Genomic DNA, 16,745 nt, shown 5'->3' on the forward strand with positions numbered 1-16,745 from the left:
TGATGCAGCAGCCAGTTGTGGTTGCGCCACTTTGACGGCCGCTTCCGTCCTTTAGAATCAGCTGACAGGTCCCATAGCCTAACCCAACAATGTCGCACAAGTCGTTGATGGTACGACGTCGATCTTCGTGAATGGCCTGCCGAATCTTCGTAACATTTTCGGGCGTTGTGCTCGAAGATGGTCGTCCAGAACGCTCGTCATCATCGACAGAGGTTCGGCCATTTTTAAAACTTGAATGCCACACAAAAGTTTGTGCACGACCCATTGCGGACTGCCCAAATGCTTGCTTTAGCATTTCATAGGTTTCCGTAGCCGTTTTGGCAAGTCTTTGGCAAAATTTGATTTGTTCATGGAAATCCGCCATTCCGAAATCGCAGGAGGGTCGGTGTAATGCACTACCAAAACGCCCGTAACTAAGAAACAAATGCTAATTCGATGATGCCGGCTGGCACACTGATTCACTATGAATGTAGGCCGCACCCCATAAAGGCAGAAACTCGTACTACATCCGGTTCGCCCGCTATTGACACAGTCTTGAAACTTTCCGATCGCACCTCGTATTATGTCCGCAAAGAAAAACCAGGTAAGGAGAATGCTATGAAATTAACAAACTATCAACACGAAATATAAATAGTGGTTAGTGCTTATCTTGCAAATTTGTTGAATGTTTTCTCTCGTAAAGTAAGTTAGAGAAAGCCTTGTTTACAGCTTCGTAGCTGACGATGTTACTTTCTAGAAAACGGAGCGCCTTTGCGGAGCCAACCAGAAAAGGAATTACTATCTGGATTCCATTACGTCATCAAATATGGCCGCAGTATCAGAAAGGCAAACATATCCTGCTGAAAAGAAAAGATTTTCTTTGACGTTGAAAAGGACCCTACGATAGAACAGGAAGAGAACCGGAAACAGGAAGTCGTTGTAGAAATAAGAGCGGGAGAGATACCCGGATGAAGAACTGCCAGAATAGGAATTTTTTGAGGAGAAGATGGCGGAAAGTCGAGATAACGTTAGCCGGAAGAAACTTTCGGTAGGATGGACCAAGCGAAGAGGAAGAGGTCGGATTGAAGGGGGTGGCTTTGCTAAGGGGAGAGGGAACAGTACTGTATAAACTGGGAGACTTTGGATTTGAACGGAAGTTGAATCGCTATGTTAGAGGAGGAATCCCGAAATCAGAGTCAACACACAAGCTTTCCTGCTGGTGCGTGCAGACACATTAAGAGAAAGAGGGAGAAGGAATAAATAACAGTCGAGGTCGCTGAACTGTGGTCTGCAGTAGCGCGATAATCATTTTCACTATATTTTGAATGCGGCGTTGAAATAGTGAGAGAAAATAGGTTTAAATAATCCTGTTTTTGGATGATGCAAAAACGAGTTTTTGTAGGACGGATACGTACACACAATGGCAGACAACAGACGTCCCGGACAAGTGCTGGAGTGGATATCACCGGGATGGACAAAAGGAGAAATGAGAATTGGATGGATGAAAGGAATCCAAGGAGAAGTAGAAGGATAGTATGACAGAGAAAAATGACGATGGAGACTGGAAAGACGTCAGTAATGTTAATTAAATTACCTAGGCGTATACTCCTAAGAAATGCTAGCAAGATTTTGAATTTAACAATAGCTGTTGAAAGTTAATTATTCTTCTAATAACGAAACTCCATTTAAACTGCCTATCTGACGGCATGTTTGCTCCGAAGTATGAATTTTATTAAATATTGGTACTCATGATAATGAGAACAAGATAACTCAATTCTTAAGCAAAATGTATAGGCCCATCTAACATTGGTTTCTTAGTTTCTACTCTTCACTAAGTAAATATTAGGTTCAAATTAAGGAAGATGAAAAGGACTTCGGTGGGCGGCGCATTTAAGTTAGCACGGACGAGAGAGAAGAAAAATTCAAATATAATTGTAGTCTTGAAACCTGAAGGTAGCGACCACTTCGGAGTTAGGTGGAAGGATAATATTAAAATCCATCTTATAGGAATAATGTGTGAGGGCTTGGACTGGATATGTCTGGCTGAGAGGAGTGGTAATGGGGGAAGGGCTCTTGTGAACACTGTAATGTGTGTTAGGTTTTCATGAAAGGCGGAGAATTTATTGAGCAGTTTAGCGAGTACTGTAGTGCCTTCTCAAGAAAAACTCTGCTCTGTGGCGTTGGTTAGCGGAATATTTTCCGGAGATGTTACTTTCCTGTAAATACGAGTTAATTACCTGGCAGATTTGGTCTCACAGGGCCTCTCGTAGGTCATAATTAACCAAGAAAAATTTCTTTTCTTGGTCAATATAAACTGCTGTCTTGTTCTTTGTAGGAATTACAAATGTGGTATATATTCGTACTCATAATTCAAGTGATTTAAAGAGAACTTAGAAATAAACTTTAAATCCTTTTAGGGTTCCGAAGGATACTTGCTAGCGAGTTATAGATTGTGTTTGTCCGCTTCCTTGCGTTAATCTCATTTCAATGTAAAAGACCGACCGATTTTCTGAAATTCAGTATAAACTTTAGGAAATGCCTCCTTGTCATTATAACAGTCCTTAAGTCGTTGAAGCCGAAGAGAGAACAAAAGAGAAGCGAGGAGAGGATAAAATGGAATGACAAAAGCACGCTCCTCACACTTTTCACTAAACCTTGAAATTAATTTGAAGCCGGAGCTCCTGTAAATAATAATAAGAATTTTGATACCTACATCAAACGGAACACAATAATTCTTCATTACAAAAATCAGATGATGATGTTTGATCTAAGAATGGTAAGAAACGAGTAAATACACTCTGTGGGCAGAATGAAGAGTTGTTAAATGGCAACCTAAAGCATGTGGTAAATACAGTTACCACTGTGCTTTAAAGGGCTAGTATATGTCTGTTGTAATATTCGATTATTGCTCGATTTACCTTCAACCAGGGTTGAGTTTTGAGAGTGAAGAATAAATCAGACACCGTAGCGTATAATCCTTTAGGTTCCAACTGTTTTACCCTGTTGGAGAGGGGTGGAAATTTATGGGGGGAAATGGAGTGTAAGGGAAACAGTGGCACTGTATGTGACAGGAGGTGAATCAACCCCTGCAGGAAATGAAGAAATAATGAGCAGACTAAGGGAAACTCCATATAACTGGAAAGAGAAACTTCCTTCGTCTTCTCCTGAAAGACTCATGTTTCTGCATTGCAACAGTGGTTTATGTCACTTGTGTTACAGTTTAGAGATATCCCATTAAACGAATATATTTAACATTCAGGTACATGCCTCTTTTACCGATAGGACATTTAACCGAGGGAACTTTGTAGCACTAAAATTTACTTATCGCAGTGGATGTTTCTTATAAGAAAATGAAGAGCTAGGAAAATGTTATCTTCGTTTCCCGTAACCCGTTTACTTAAGAGATCTATATTTAGTCCTAGCAGAGACTTTTGACGTAAATACGTCTATAAGGAAGGGTCATTCGGCAAAAAAGTGGAACGAAAAAGTGTAACTTGGTTACCTAGGGAACGTCGTGTTTACTCGGCATTGTTGTTACCTAGGAAACGTCAATTGTTTACTCGGCATTATTGTTACCTAGGAAACGTAATCTGTTTATTAGCATTGTTATTACCTATAAAACATTACATTACCTTACATTACATTAAATTACATTACATTACATTCAGCTACCACAGACCCATTTTAAGCGTAACTAATTGAAGTTGAATAATCAATGTCTAAATCAAACTTATCTCAAATGTAAAGCATGTATAAAGGAAATATTTAGAATAAAGCCAATATATAAACTTCTTTTCTGTATAGACGTATTTACGTCAAATTCTCCGGAACCGTGATCTTTATTATTAATACTTTCCTAGTTGCATAAAAATTGCATCTACGTGTGTGTACTCTGTAATGTAGCATCCCTGTGCGTTGCTGTTGTGTTCTCTACTGTATTATCGCTGTCACTTCTGTCACACACTTTACACTGCATTAAATTGTTCGTTGGTATTGAACTACATGTTTCAACCAAAACCGGTCATCATCAGGTCACTGAGACCGTACTTTAGCTATTGCTCATCTTACGCTACGTTTCTTGACTACTTTGTTTTCGGGAAAGTTCATTATTCTATAGTTAGGCGTGTTTCTTACATTCTGTTATAATTACGGTCTGTTTTATTAATACAATCTTATTTAGGATGTTTTTTTAAACCAGAAAAGCGATGGTATGAACGGTAAACGTTTCACAGCAACAAATTGTAACAAAGGGGATTAACTGTAGCTGTTAGGATGCTGCTGATGAAGCTATTATAGAAGTTGGTCCAGCCAGAATTTAACCTCATGTATCTCAGTCATTTTGCTATGAAGTAGAATTGAAGAAGTGTCAAGGATCATTGGATTTGTACACGAGGCGGAGCTGGAAATAAAAATTAAGGTGGAGGATTGTTAAGAGGGTTGAAATGAATAGTTCTTTCTGGAAGGGACAAAAACGAAAACTCTTAAATTTATTTGCTACAGGTGATGGTGACGTGTAGAATGGTAGCGAGGGATTTCTCTTAGAAGTCATTCTTAAGAGACAGGTTCAAGAGATATTTTACCTTTTATTCACGGACAATTGGATTGTTGAATGAGTTGAATCTAATGAATTGTAAATAAAAAAGTATGATGATTATGGCATCAATGTAAAGCCTGCATGAGACGTCTTGAGATATTTATTGTTTAACTTCATTTCTTGGACTGGCAGTGGGTTGGGACTGTAAGACCTGGAACCAACTGAAGCAATGCGGTGAAACAAAATGTAAGGCGATTGTAATGCATTTTGTTATTAGCAGCCAAGTCCTACGTCCATTTGTTTTACGAAAGAAACTGAGTTTCGTCATGGGTTATATTTATTGCATTCTGTTCTTGTAATTATTGTTCTAATTGATATGTCGGTCAGTAATAATCACTCATCTTAATGCAGGAGTAACAAAGATTATTAACCATTTTGTCAATCAATGTGAGACTACGTAGCCAGTGTTAACACTCAAAGGCCTCAACATTTTAAAGCACAGTGGTACCAGTTACTTTAGCCCGCAGCTTGCATTTTGTAGGTTTCTTTAGAGTCTCAGAACTTAGAATAAATTGCGATTATTTTTCATAACAGAATAATGAACTTTATATTAGTAATGAAGACGTGTGTTTTCTTCGAGGGAATATTTTTAAATTTCGAAGAGAATATGTGGACCAGAAGAGATAAAGATCATGAAATAATGAGGAGCTTCATAATTTGTACTCTTTATCAAATATTAGGATGATAAGAAAATGAAGATAAGATGGGAAAGGCGTGTTACGCTGTGCAGTTTATAAGATGACTATCTTCTAGGTTGTTGAGCCATGTATGTTCTATTATCGTCCTGATAATGGAAGCAGGAAGTACATCTGAAACGTCGATGAACTCTTACCAGACGACACAATATTAGAACCCAGAAAACAGCCATATTCTTTGTCGGTCTTATTAGAGAAATAGCTTTTAACTAATTCAATGTCAATCTGCTACTATTGCTACGGCGCGGGTTCAGAAATGGTATAGAAAGCAAAACTTGCCCCGCGGCTCTTTAAAACTGGTGAGTTATGTACGCTGAGATATTTTAGATCAATGATAATTCATTGTAAATCGAAGGTAATGTGAAAATAAAGTTTCATCTAATCTGAAATATTTTCACGAGAATTTTGTCGAAGCACTTATAACATTAAGGGAGAAACTCTGCCTATTTTAAAAGCGGCCTGGTTCAAAGCGAACGCAGTTTCGTATGCATATTTTGCTTTTTATAAAGTAAAGTAAAGTAAAGTTTGTCCCGCTACGTGGCGTAAAGGCGCTTGGGGTGAGTGGAGGTATAGCTCCTCTCTTCCTTGACCTCGGCACTAGATGGGGGTGAGTGGTCGGAATCACGCCCCGGCCGGCTTTACCCCCGGGAAAGGACCCCGGTACCCACTGTAGAGGAGGCTGGGTGGACCCCAGAGCCGCTCTGGACGCAGAGGCTAGAGGAAAAATCATCTGCCCCCGTCGGGGATCAAACCCCGGCCGTCCAACCCGTAGCGAGTCACTATACTGACTGAGCTATCCCGGCTCATTTACTTCTTTATATGTCATGAGAAATTTAATAAACTGTTTATAGTAGAATATTAATGTGTTTTGCACATTATGGACAACTAGCAATAGAAATACGATGTTTCGTAGTTTCAGTTCACGTTTAAACTTTAGAAGAGCGGTTGAAGAATAATACGGTTTCTTAATATGTATGTCACGTCATCGACAGGTTGATTTCTTATGGTCTTGTGTTTTAAGTTATGTTTCATTTCTTATTTTAGTACCTTCACAAATCTGCCGTCATTTCACTTTTATTTTCCTCTTTTCCGCAAGAAGGTTGTTGGAAGTTTTGTTTTCTTGCTTAGAAGCTCTGATGGAGTCTCAACAAACGTCTGTTACACTCAGGAATGTTGCCTGTTTACAGTCACTTTGACTGCTCAGTTGAAAAGAAGCGACAACATTGCCGATATCCAAGTGGGAGCGTGTCTTCTTGTTATTTATTGAAGTGAGAATAATGGCGTTAGTAGATTGTGGCGCACGAGTGCTTTGAGTTTCTCACTGGACTACCAAGTGAACGGACACTATGCCCTTTTACATCTGTTTGTTAATTAACCCTTGGTATATAAAAAAGTAAAATTTCGCCTTCTAACGGTGTAACTCATGTCTGTATGTCTTTTGTTTTTAAATATTTGAAACAGCTCAAAAGACCATGTGTTCAATTCGCACAGTGCGGAGACATTTTGAGCTGTAGAACACGAACAAAGGATACACTGTATGTGGTTTAACCAGACTGATGTTGAATACTGGGTGAGGTCTCATCTCAGCCTGCAGGAATGTGTTTGCACCGATGGAGAAAATGCCTTTCATTAAATGATATAGGTCCCTCCCTCTGCCCGCTATTGGATTTACAATAACAATAATTTATTCAGACCGGTTTTCTACGCTCATGTGTAACAATATCATAACATGAAAATTTCATTCACAAGCCTATTACAAAGAACGCCGATATTATCATTTTATGTTTTTTTTAAAACCACAGGCCCTGTTGAACGCGAGAGAATGTTTCTCGGAGCCGTTTCGGCCTACGAGCCGCTAGCAATACAAGTCAGTGATCAGGAGCACATATTTTCATTTTTCGACCTTGAACTTATTCAACAAGTCAAGGTTTACCTGTGTCCTGATTTAATAAGACTGTATTATCATTCTTATTTTCACCTTCCCACATTCAGTTATCTCTCTCTTCTTCCTACGTAGCGTGCAAAATGTTTTCATTGCATTATCTCTATTCTAATCCTACGATGCAGATTTAATGAGACGTTTACTGTAACTTCAAATAATTGAAGGCTGACGTGTTACTTCAGGGATCTTGAACACGACGGAGGTTTTGAAAAGGTAATGTGGAGGCAGTAGACACTAGAATGTGAAGGCTCGTCTAAAGAACCTCGCGGATATAAGAAACACACTTCACTCAGGAATAATAGAAATGTAATTGTTGAAAATCTTGTTAATTGGATGATTACATTTTTATTTTGATTGTCTGTTTTATTACATTTTAATGGCAGACCTATAGGTGTAACTGTATAAGGATATAAGTAATTTTAGTTCACGGATCTGGCTAAGGTTCGTGGTTTGACAATGAAGTTCAGATTTTATGATCATCCGCGTCATACCTGCTGAGCCTTGTGCTTCTGTCCGTACGCGCTGCGCTGAATTGATATTAATGAAATGACACTATGCTGTTAGAAGCTAGTCCACACTCGTACTTTTGACGTCTTTCAGCCTGTGATTCAAACGCGGCAGATGCTCAGACTTATGAGTAGGGTTCGTATGTTCATGACGTAAAAAAGGAGAAATATGCATGCAAATATGCCCCAAAAAATAGCTAAATATGACCCAAAAAAGGCAAAATATGGCCTAATTTGTTATGAGAAAATATTCGCTAAAATTAAAAAAAGAGTTTTGTATTTCAATCATGTCATTTATTTACATTTGCATATACAACTATTACATTACTCGATTTCCTAGCAATTTTAATCAAAACCCTCAGTCGCTTTAAGTTGTAAATACCTCGTTATGGATCAGAATCAGATGTTGAGAATACGTACTCTTATAAAAAGAAAATAAATTTAAAAGAAGAGCCTCACATGCATATCAAACTCATTAATTACATATATAAATGAACAAAATTCAAAATATTACGTACATTTCTTCATTTTTCTTTCTTGGCAGTATTACACTATATAACAATGCGCATTTTCAAGGTCTCAAATGGAAAACTTCTTCGATTATCGCTCAGTATGGTCTTGTAATTTGAGAAGCTCCTTTCGACATCGCACGACGTCAACGGAGCATATTTTATGAGGGTTAAATAATTGCTGTTTAACGCTGGTTCATCTTCTCCCAGTGTAGCTTCATATCCGCTTAGGATGTCGTTTATTTTGCATATTGTCGCATAACCATTATTTCGACAAAACACTGTATTAAGTTTTGATTTCACAGCTTCACCTATTTTACCTCTTGTTCGCCATATCTTGATCAGCTCCAAACTTTCATGTAGATCTGCCCCAACTGCCTCTAGGCTAGAAAGTGTACTTACGTCGCTGCGAAAGCCTCAAATCTAAAAAGTCATTAACTCCTTACGCCATTGTTAGTTTATTTAATTATTTATTTAGTTGGTGCGTGAACATGCGCATAATTAGGTAGTTACTATGTAGGCTTATTATTATTAGTCTGTGCTATTATTTCTGTAAGATGGTGAATTTCTTTTTAAAACGGACCCAAAATAAATGTGTTAATGTGTGCACGTGATGGAATAGGTAAAAGCCGTGTAATTTACTCTCTTAGTTTTATCGCCTTGGTGACAATAAAATAAGGACTGGTCGTGCAGAACAATGTATGGTGTTTTTCATTGTCCTCTTGACTGTTGAATACAAGATGATTCTCTTCACGCTTAAAATGTGCATGCCTCGTTAAACAAATGGCTGTGCAGAAACCGATCTCACACCTAAGCAAGAAAGAAGATATCAGACACGAAGGTTTCATTGTAATACATTAGCTCTTAGGAAATGGAACACCACTATGTGGCGTCATAAATTTCTTCTTCGGTTTTCATTATTTCTAGTCCAAGCATTGCTTAATATTTCTCATTTATGGATGAAATTGCTTGCCATAAACCCACATGTTTTGAAAGTACAATTTATCTATAACATATTTTGAAAGTCAAGGTAAATGTTCGTGTTAAAATGATACATTCCACGAAGGGAAAAGTAAATAAAGATGTTACTAAACAGGAGTCCACATGTGCCCCAATTCTGCTAGAATAAAATGTTTTTGCGTGAGTCTTAAGTCAACACAGATGCTCGTTTCACATAAGTTTTTGTCACTGCTGATTTTTCTGTTGTTCCGGGTACGCTGATCAATATGTCCCTAAACCTAAACTCATTTACTACGCCTCTATTTTAATTCTAAATATCGCCAGTCAATACTAAAATTATCTCGTGACTCAAATTTATTACCGCAGTGAACTGCCATTTTTTAAACTGTCACTGACTCACCGATCCTATTGCCGCAAAAACTGGATCTGAGGTTTTTCCCCTTGCTTTGGTGCATTCATGGAGTAGCCACGTTAAACGCATTACTACACAAGCAAAACGAAAAGCAAATCAACTGTTTGAGAACTAGGTAGATTACAATTTACATAAAAAGAATCCACTCATTGCCTTATTGTAATAAACCATAGACCTGCTCAAATAATGAAATTGCTTATTCAGGCTATTATGATAGACTTATGAATAAACCTGTTTAGGATTATTCTCATTATCCAGTGCTCTATTATTTTCTCCATGACACTGAATAGTAATTTTGTTAATCCTGTTGCCAAGTTGTGTAATAGGCGCGAAAATAGATTGCGTATAAATATGGACGTAATAGTAGCCAAGCAATGAAACGGCTGTTGGTACAAATCACTTTTTGTAGAATAGAAAGGCGCACTTATTATCCTAGCTAACAGACGTAGAGGAATACGGGCGCGTGAACGAAAGGAACTTGAATGCACTATAAGATTATCCGCCATTGTGATTTAGAAGAAGATACTTTCATGCGTTTCCACTGTTATAAATTATATCACGATAATTTTAACTTCTTGTTTTAGTATTTTCAAATTAAGTGCTTTGTTTTGAGATAGGCCTGTGAGAAGAGCATTAATTCCATTATAAAGCAAGAATGAACATCCCCGACTTCAGTAACATTGATTCAGGGAAATTATGTACCATTATTCTTAACACGCTGAAAATAGTATTATGAATTTTATTGCCGGTTATGACATGAACGACTGTTAACATAGAAAATGAAAATCAGTGAATAGAAAAAGGAGATGAAAAAGAGACTCACATATAAAAAACCCTATTCTTGAATTTTTGTTGTTTTTAATTATGTGAAACTCGCAAAAGATATGATTTATTTGCAGTTCGAACTGTTACGTGCTTCGAAGGGACGCTGCCTCGAAGCTACAGCTAGTGTTACCGTAATTTACATTGTGTCCCTAAACGAATTGTAGGTATTTTTATTCACACTAACTAACTAACTAACTATACATGGCTTACGGAACCCGATGGTTCATCACCGAATTAACCAAAGCCCTCCACCGAATCCTGTCCTAGGCCAATAGAATCCAGTCTCCTTCAACGCCTATTTCCCATAGATCCCGCCTGAGATTATTCTCCCATCTACGTCTAGGTCTCCCCAGCGGTCTCTTCCCCTCAGGTTTCCCAACCAGTACCCGGTGCACACCTCTTGTCCCATCCATGCGCGCTACATGGCCCGCCCATCTCATTCTTCTTTACTTAATCACCCTGACAATATTGGGGGAAGTGTACAGATTTTTAAGCTCATCACACACCTGTTTTAAGTAATAAAATAATATTTTAACCCTTTAGTTACTTCTTTCTTCTTGAAGTGAATTTCACGTGTAACGCCCACAGATAAACTGTAGTTTGTATCCAAATTTCGCAGAATTTTTGAAAAGTAATTAAGTTTTTGAGTTATTACAAAAACAACGTATTATGAATATATGAGTAGAACCTACAGAGCTGTCGCTCATTTGTTGATACCAAAGTGGTGTAAGAGTCACAGAAATCGTCCATCAGCTGTCCACTGCTGCGTCTCATTTGCAAATCCGTATTCGAAATAAAGGGTATATACGCTAGAATGACTAAGATGACAGCTTGTGCGAAAGTAACTTTTGAAATAATGTTAATGTCCTTATTAAAAAAATATTATTCCTTTGAAATATATATTGAAACAACGAATATGCTAAAATTAAGAAAATGAGATATGTTTACGAATAACAGTGACGCAAAGTCTTGATTTATTATGTGTTGGTCCCAAGGATTCAGTTTCTCGCATTAACTTACGGAGCTGACGTTTTCTCTCTGTATAAAGAGTCCATAATGCTTATCGTTACTAAGCTTAAAAGAGAAATTCCATGCTAACGTATCACATTTCCAACCACTGCATCTTGTGTGCAACATTACCTGAGGTATGCAAGTTGCTGCGTATTGTCGTATAAGAAATGATGCAAGAAGATCTTAAGAAATGTAGAATTGTTGCGTAGAAATTATTGTGTACAGATATTGGAATAGTGGCTATTCAGATAGATTAACGATCGTGGTCACTGAATTCAAAAAACGTAAGGAAATCCACATAAATTTACAATAAAATATTATTTTGCAAGGAGTCTAGTTTACATTATAGGAATTGCAATATACTGACGAATGGACCCCAAGCTATCTAAATTCCACGTTATCAAATGTGTATTTACTTAGACTGAGGTTGATTCGTCTTGAGATTTGTTCCCTTCAGTTTTGTGTGAATTAGCTTTAGGTAAGCGGTTGATGTGACATAGGCCAGTCATGTTCCCATTCGAAGAAGTTGAAAAGAAAGGTTTTCGCCTATCTGTATACACGGACGATGAAGCTTGAAATGCCCCACAGATAAATTAAGTGGCCTATAAGCGAATCTTCCCTCTTGCATGTGGAAACGATGTGAAAAATAATACAAAATAAGCAGGAAAGACAACAAATAGAGAGGAAACGAGATAAGAAATCTTAATTTAATTCTTGCGACTATATATATGATTTATTTTCGATATCGGTAGAACAAAAATATGACCAGAGATCGTCTTCATAACATTGGCTTTCTCTCAAATGTCATGTAACGAATATTGTATTCCTAGACCGAAACCGAGAAGATAGCATTTGCCTTCGAGGTCCGCATTTCGAGTCTTGAGGATTTATCAGCTTTCCTCTAGTATCACTGTTTTTTGCCAGAGAACACCATGGTCTACCACTTGCCTCCATAGCTTTTCCAACTCTTATAATCGTCAATTGGACATTTAATTTATTTTCGTTATATATCGGTGATTTTATTTTGACATAATTTCAAAGATCAGGAAGCACGCGGAGGCGGGTTATTTTAAGAAAAGAAGTTTAGGCTCGCAAGTTAATTGGATCTTGTTTCTTGTTGTCATTTTCTGTAAGAGCACACCATGACAGGTATTGTCATGCGTTCGCACTAATACGTACAGTATTTTTGATTTCAGTATCCTGTCTCATAATGTTGGTAGCAAAGGCACACTACTAAAAGTACAGGCTACATTAAGTTGATAAATTAGCCATAAATTCATTTATTTGCTAAGAAAGTTGTCCTGCACAATATATTAATGTATAGTAATGAAATTAATAGGTTGCCCTGGAATTGCTTGAGGGAAACTAGTGACGTCAGATTTAAGTTTCTGACGGCTGTGAATATGAAGTTGGCTGTCGTCTGGGATGTTGCGCTGTGTATTCTGGTAGACCCTTACCGACTTTACAACAGGATCTCCCTGATAAAGCCGGAACATCACAGAAGAGAGCCATCTTTCAAAAAGTTACTTAAATTTTTCTGTACGTCAGGTCAACTTCTGTGCTTTCTTGAGAGTGTATAATGTTTTCATATTAATTTGTGTTTGTTTATGATTTGTTTTGATAGCTTCTTAAGTATTAGTGTATTAGTACAGAAATGGGACTCGTATGTGGAAGAAAATTTTCCGAAATTGACACAAGGAAATCACAAATTGTCACGGATGATCAGCTGATAATACTTCATCACTTTTAGTCATTATGAGAGCTTCAAATGCTAGCTGCAATAATGATGGAACTATTACTGTACATATTGATATCCGCCATGATGGTAGGATAATGTAATATTCTTAATCAGGAGTGTAAGTTAGGTCTGATTTACTCGCAGAAGTCTTGACTATAAAATAATTAATAGGATCTATTGTTTGGCTAAAAATTAATTGGATAGGCTTACCCTTATGAAAGTTATCACTACATTTTACTGCTTCGCCTATTATAACGAACAAATTTTTATAACATGAGTAATTAAGAAATGTTATTAGCTTATATGCGAGGTACTTTGCTAGGACAGGGCTATACAAAATAAGGACTTGGAATAGCGTCTAATGTTTTGATGATCGAATGAATCATGTATTGGAGAAGATGCAGAAGGAAGTGGTCGGTTACCTAAAGTAAGATACTTTTCCAGGATTTACCTGGAGGGGCTGAGGCAAACCAGGATAAACCTCAGTGAGGGTAGCTAGTCTTCGGATTGATATTTGAGCTACAGGCCTCCCAATTATGAAACAGGAGTACTAACCGCTCACCCATGATATTTGGTGACATTTCTCAGGGGTGAACTTTCATTTTAATTTTATCCTTGCCTTCAGTTTGATGCGTTGTGCAGTAAATCTACAGATGTGCAAATTTAATAAATTTTACATTACTTGTTTACTCGAATGAAACAGAACCAGCAAACATGTACATGACGTTCTTGATAGAGTCTAATGTTGGTCCTTTAATCACGGTCATTTGTCCCTGTGAGGATAGCAATTTTCTGGACTGAGAAGAGATTGTGGAGTGATGATCACTGGTCTACAGAGAACGGTTTGTGTACGCCAAATTTCGTATTTGTGTTATTCTGCTTAAAACACACGTTTCCTCATAAACAATGTAGCGATAAATCGTACACTTTGGACTGTCTGTCGCCGAAACCATCTTGTTCTTCTGTTCCTTGCTTTTGAAACATTCTGCAAGCAGGTTTCCGTGCTCATGCGCAGTTCTGTATCCTCTTCCACCCACTTTCGCTTGTTTTCATGATCCACCCTAACCTCTCAAATATGGAGCTACATGTCGAAAAGAACCATCCAGACTCAATAACCCGTTTCGTATATTCAACAAACAAACTAAAGGTTTGGACCGCTCCTACTACACCCCACCACGACGTACTCACCCCCATCAATGATGCTAGAGTCGTCGTACATTATAAAACGTTACGCATGAATGAATTCTGTTTATTCGTTCTAGTGGAAAGGGGCAGTGTGCATTCTGGTACAGCGTGTCTCAATATCTCAGTTACTATGAAAATGTAACAAAAGATGCTGAAGAATATTATGGACCTGTTTGTTCTCACAGCACACGAGAAGGTGTAAGTGAATAGACTGAGCGATCGGGGTTCGATTTCCGAAGAAAAAAAGACTTCATCCTTTTGTACCATGTTCAAATCGGCATTGGGTCACCAGACACTTGCGTAGTGGACATTGGACACTCTCTATCCGAAGACGAAATTGCCGAAGCGTGAGTAACCTCTGCCTACTAAGAATGCGTTGTTGTTTACATTCAGTCGAAAGCAGAAATGAGAAGTTAAGAAAAAACCCGGTATTCCGGGCCCAAATTTTGGGAGGGAATAAACTGACAGGGAAAAATAGGGAATGTTGAGAATTATATCGATATTCACATTATCAAGTTGGTATGACTGTTTCACATTGTCTTTATTTTGTTTACGTTTAACTTTGCCAGTCCACTCAAATGAGTTCTTTGTATGTACCTGTGTGCATAAATATACTATCTGACCCCCAAATCTGACATTTAAGGTAGGAGTTAATTTGTGTTGACTGTGTCATTCCGAGGTCACAAAATTAAATATGCCTCTTGGAAGAGAGAGACAGTCCATGGAGCAGAGTCCTTGATAAGCTAATAGAACGCTCATCTAGTCAAGAAATTCCTCGCCATTTATTAAACCTGAAGTTTAATTATTCTATTCCTATGAACCCAATAAATTAACAACAGCATAGTCCAAAAGCTGATGTACAACTTTCAGTTGTAAGCCCTTTTTTTTTTGATCGCCTTGATGGCGTATTCTACGTAAAGTTCAAAGACAATTCTTGTTTCAGAGCATTCTAAGTGGGAAATGCATCAGACTAATTTGACCTATACCTAATACGCCTATAGGTTTCATCTAAACACATTTTTCATAATATAACTAGATATTGTTTATACCGAATATTGTGAAAATGTCATATTAATATCTTACAGTATTTTCTGGATAGAGAAGTGTTTGGAAGGGAGAACCCATAACTGATTTGTCTGCTTGCGTGCGTATATATACTTTTAATCAAATACCAATGGGTATCTGAAATTAATTTTCTTGATATGATTTGTTTATATCTTTATGAAAAGGCACTTGTTTTGAAGTGAGTATCTTGGATAAAAACATGGGAATTAAACAACAATAATAATAACACACATTGTTATTAGCATACTTTTTCACATTAGAATTTCTAGCTTTGAACTGTACTTCTTGAGAAAACGCGAGATTAAATATACACTTTGGATCCAACTTTTAACTGAAGATGAAAATAATTACTTACTTAGTCCTAGTGAAAACCACGTCGATATATTTTTCACAGCATTTACCCTATAGAATCTATACACAACTTTCAACACGTGAACAAATGTTGGTCGTGTTCAAATAGCTCACAACTCGGCTGTCAAAGACTTCTCGAAACACCCTGTAGCATGTCAGAGCTTTTTGTTTCAGGCTCCCGTTTCCCGCTACCTCTGCACCAAGCCTTTATTATTTTCGATCTCTGTCGATGATGCGTCCCCATAGGCGTTTATATTGGCAGACATTAGAGAGAAGAAGACACGACAGTCAAATGGAGCATAAAGACACCCATTCTGACTTCGTGTGTCCCACACAAACACGTGTACGTACTGACATTCGTAATACAGACGCCCTGTCACGTCCTTCACTATGCGACACAGCTACATAACTAAAAGTAAAATGCTTTAAGAAACTGCGACATATTTTGGTAGGATTTTCTTCAAATTCTATTATGCCTTATTTCTATGTCTTGTAGCCTATATCAACTCACATTTGTGCGAAATGCCCTGTAAGAATGTTGCCCTTATCAAAATAATTGTAAACAGTATTTGGCGAAGACTACAATTTGTAACTTTCCATATTTTGTTACCCTCTCTCTCGTGTTTTAAACAGACTTTTCAGAATTTCCTTCTCATGTGCGTTCAGGTCTAATGATCTGCCCTCGGGCAGGAGACAAAGTTCACTCCCAAGCAAAACAAGAGATAAATTAACATTGCAGTTGAAACCATTAGGTTTGTAGGTAGAGGCCAGCGATGTATTCATTTCAGATTTATTTGTAGTTTCTTACATATCGTTTGTGTATATCTATTGAGAAGCCACCTTGCCACAGCTTTTAACATAAAATTTGTATTCCATTAGATGTAGTAGGGGAGGAAGGTAAACTGAAAGTTTATATTTTATAGAGCCCTATGAAGATAAGGCACAGCATTAAAAGTAATGTCTTCTTTTCCTC

The 16,745-nt window shown here is 37.6% G+C and overlaps 1 protein-coding gene across 2 annotated transcripts in view; it reads left to right on the forward strand.

Moving 5' to 3' along the window:
• The window catches only part of LOC110832120 (uncharacterized), a 271,825-nt gene that overhangs the window by 167,445 nt on the left and 87,635 nt on the right, over nucleotides 1–16,745 (forward strand). Inside the window, exon 1 of one of the 2 annotated variants that reach the window (XM_087342490.1) lies at nucleotides 14,412–14,703. The exons of the other annotated variant lie outside the window; for it this stretch is intronic. The gene's annotated coding sequence lies outside the window, so the exon portion shown is untranslated. Of the gene's footprint in view, nucleotides 1–14,411; nucleotides 14,704–16,745 lie in introns of those variants that run through there. 2 annotated transcript variants of the gene reach the window in all.

This window comes from Zootermopsis nevadensis, unplaced genomic scaffold, assembly GCF_977971745.1.
Source record: "Zootermopsis nevadensis isolate Lab colony 2312 unplaced genomic scaffold, Znev_1.0 Znev_ptg000001l, whole genome shotgun sequence".
NCBI lineage: Eukaryota > Metazoa > Arthropoda > Insecta > Blattodea > Termopsidae > Zootermopsis > Zootermopsis nevadensis.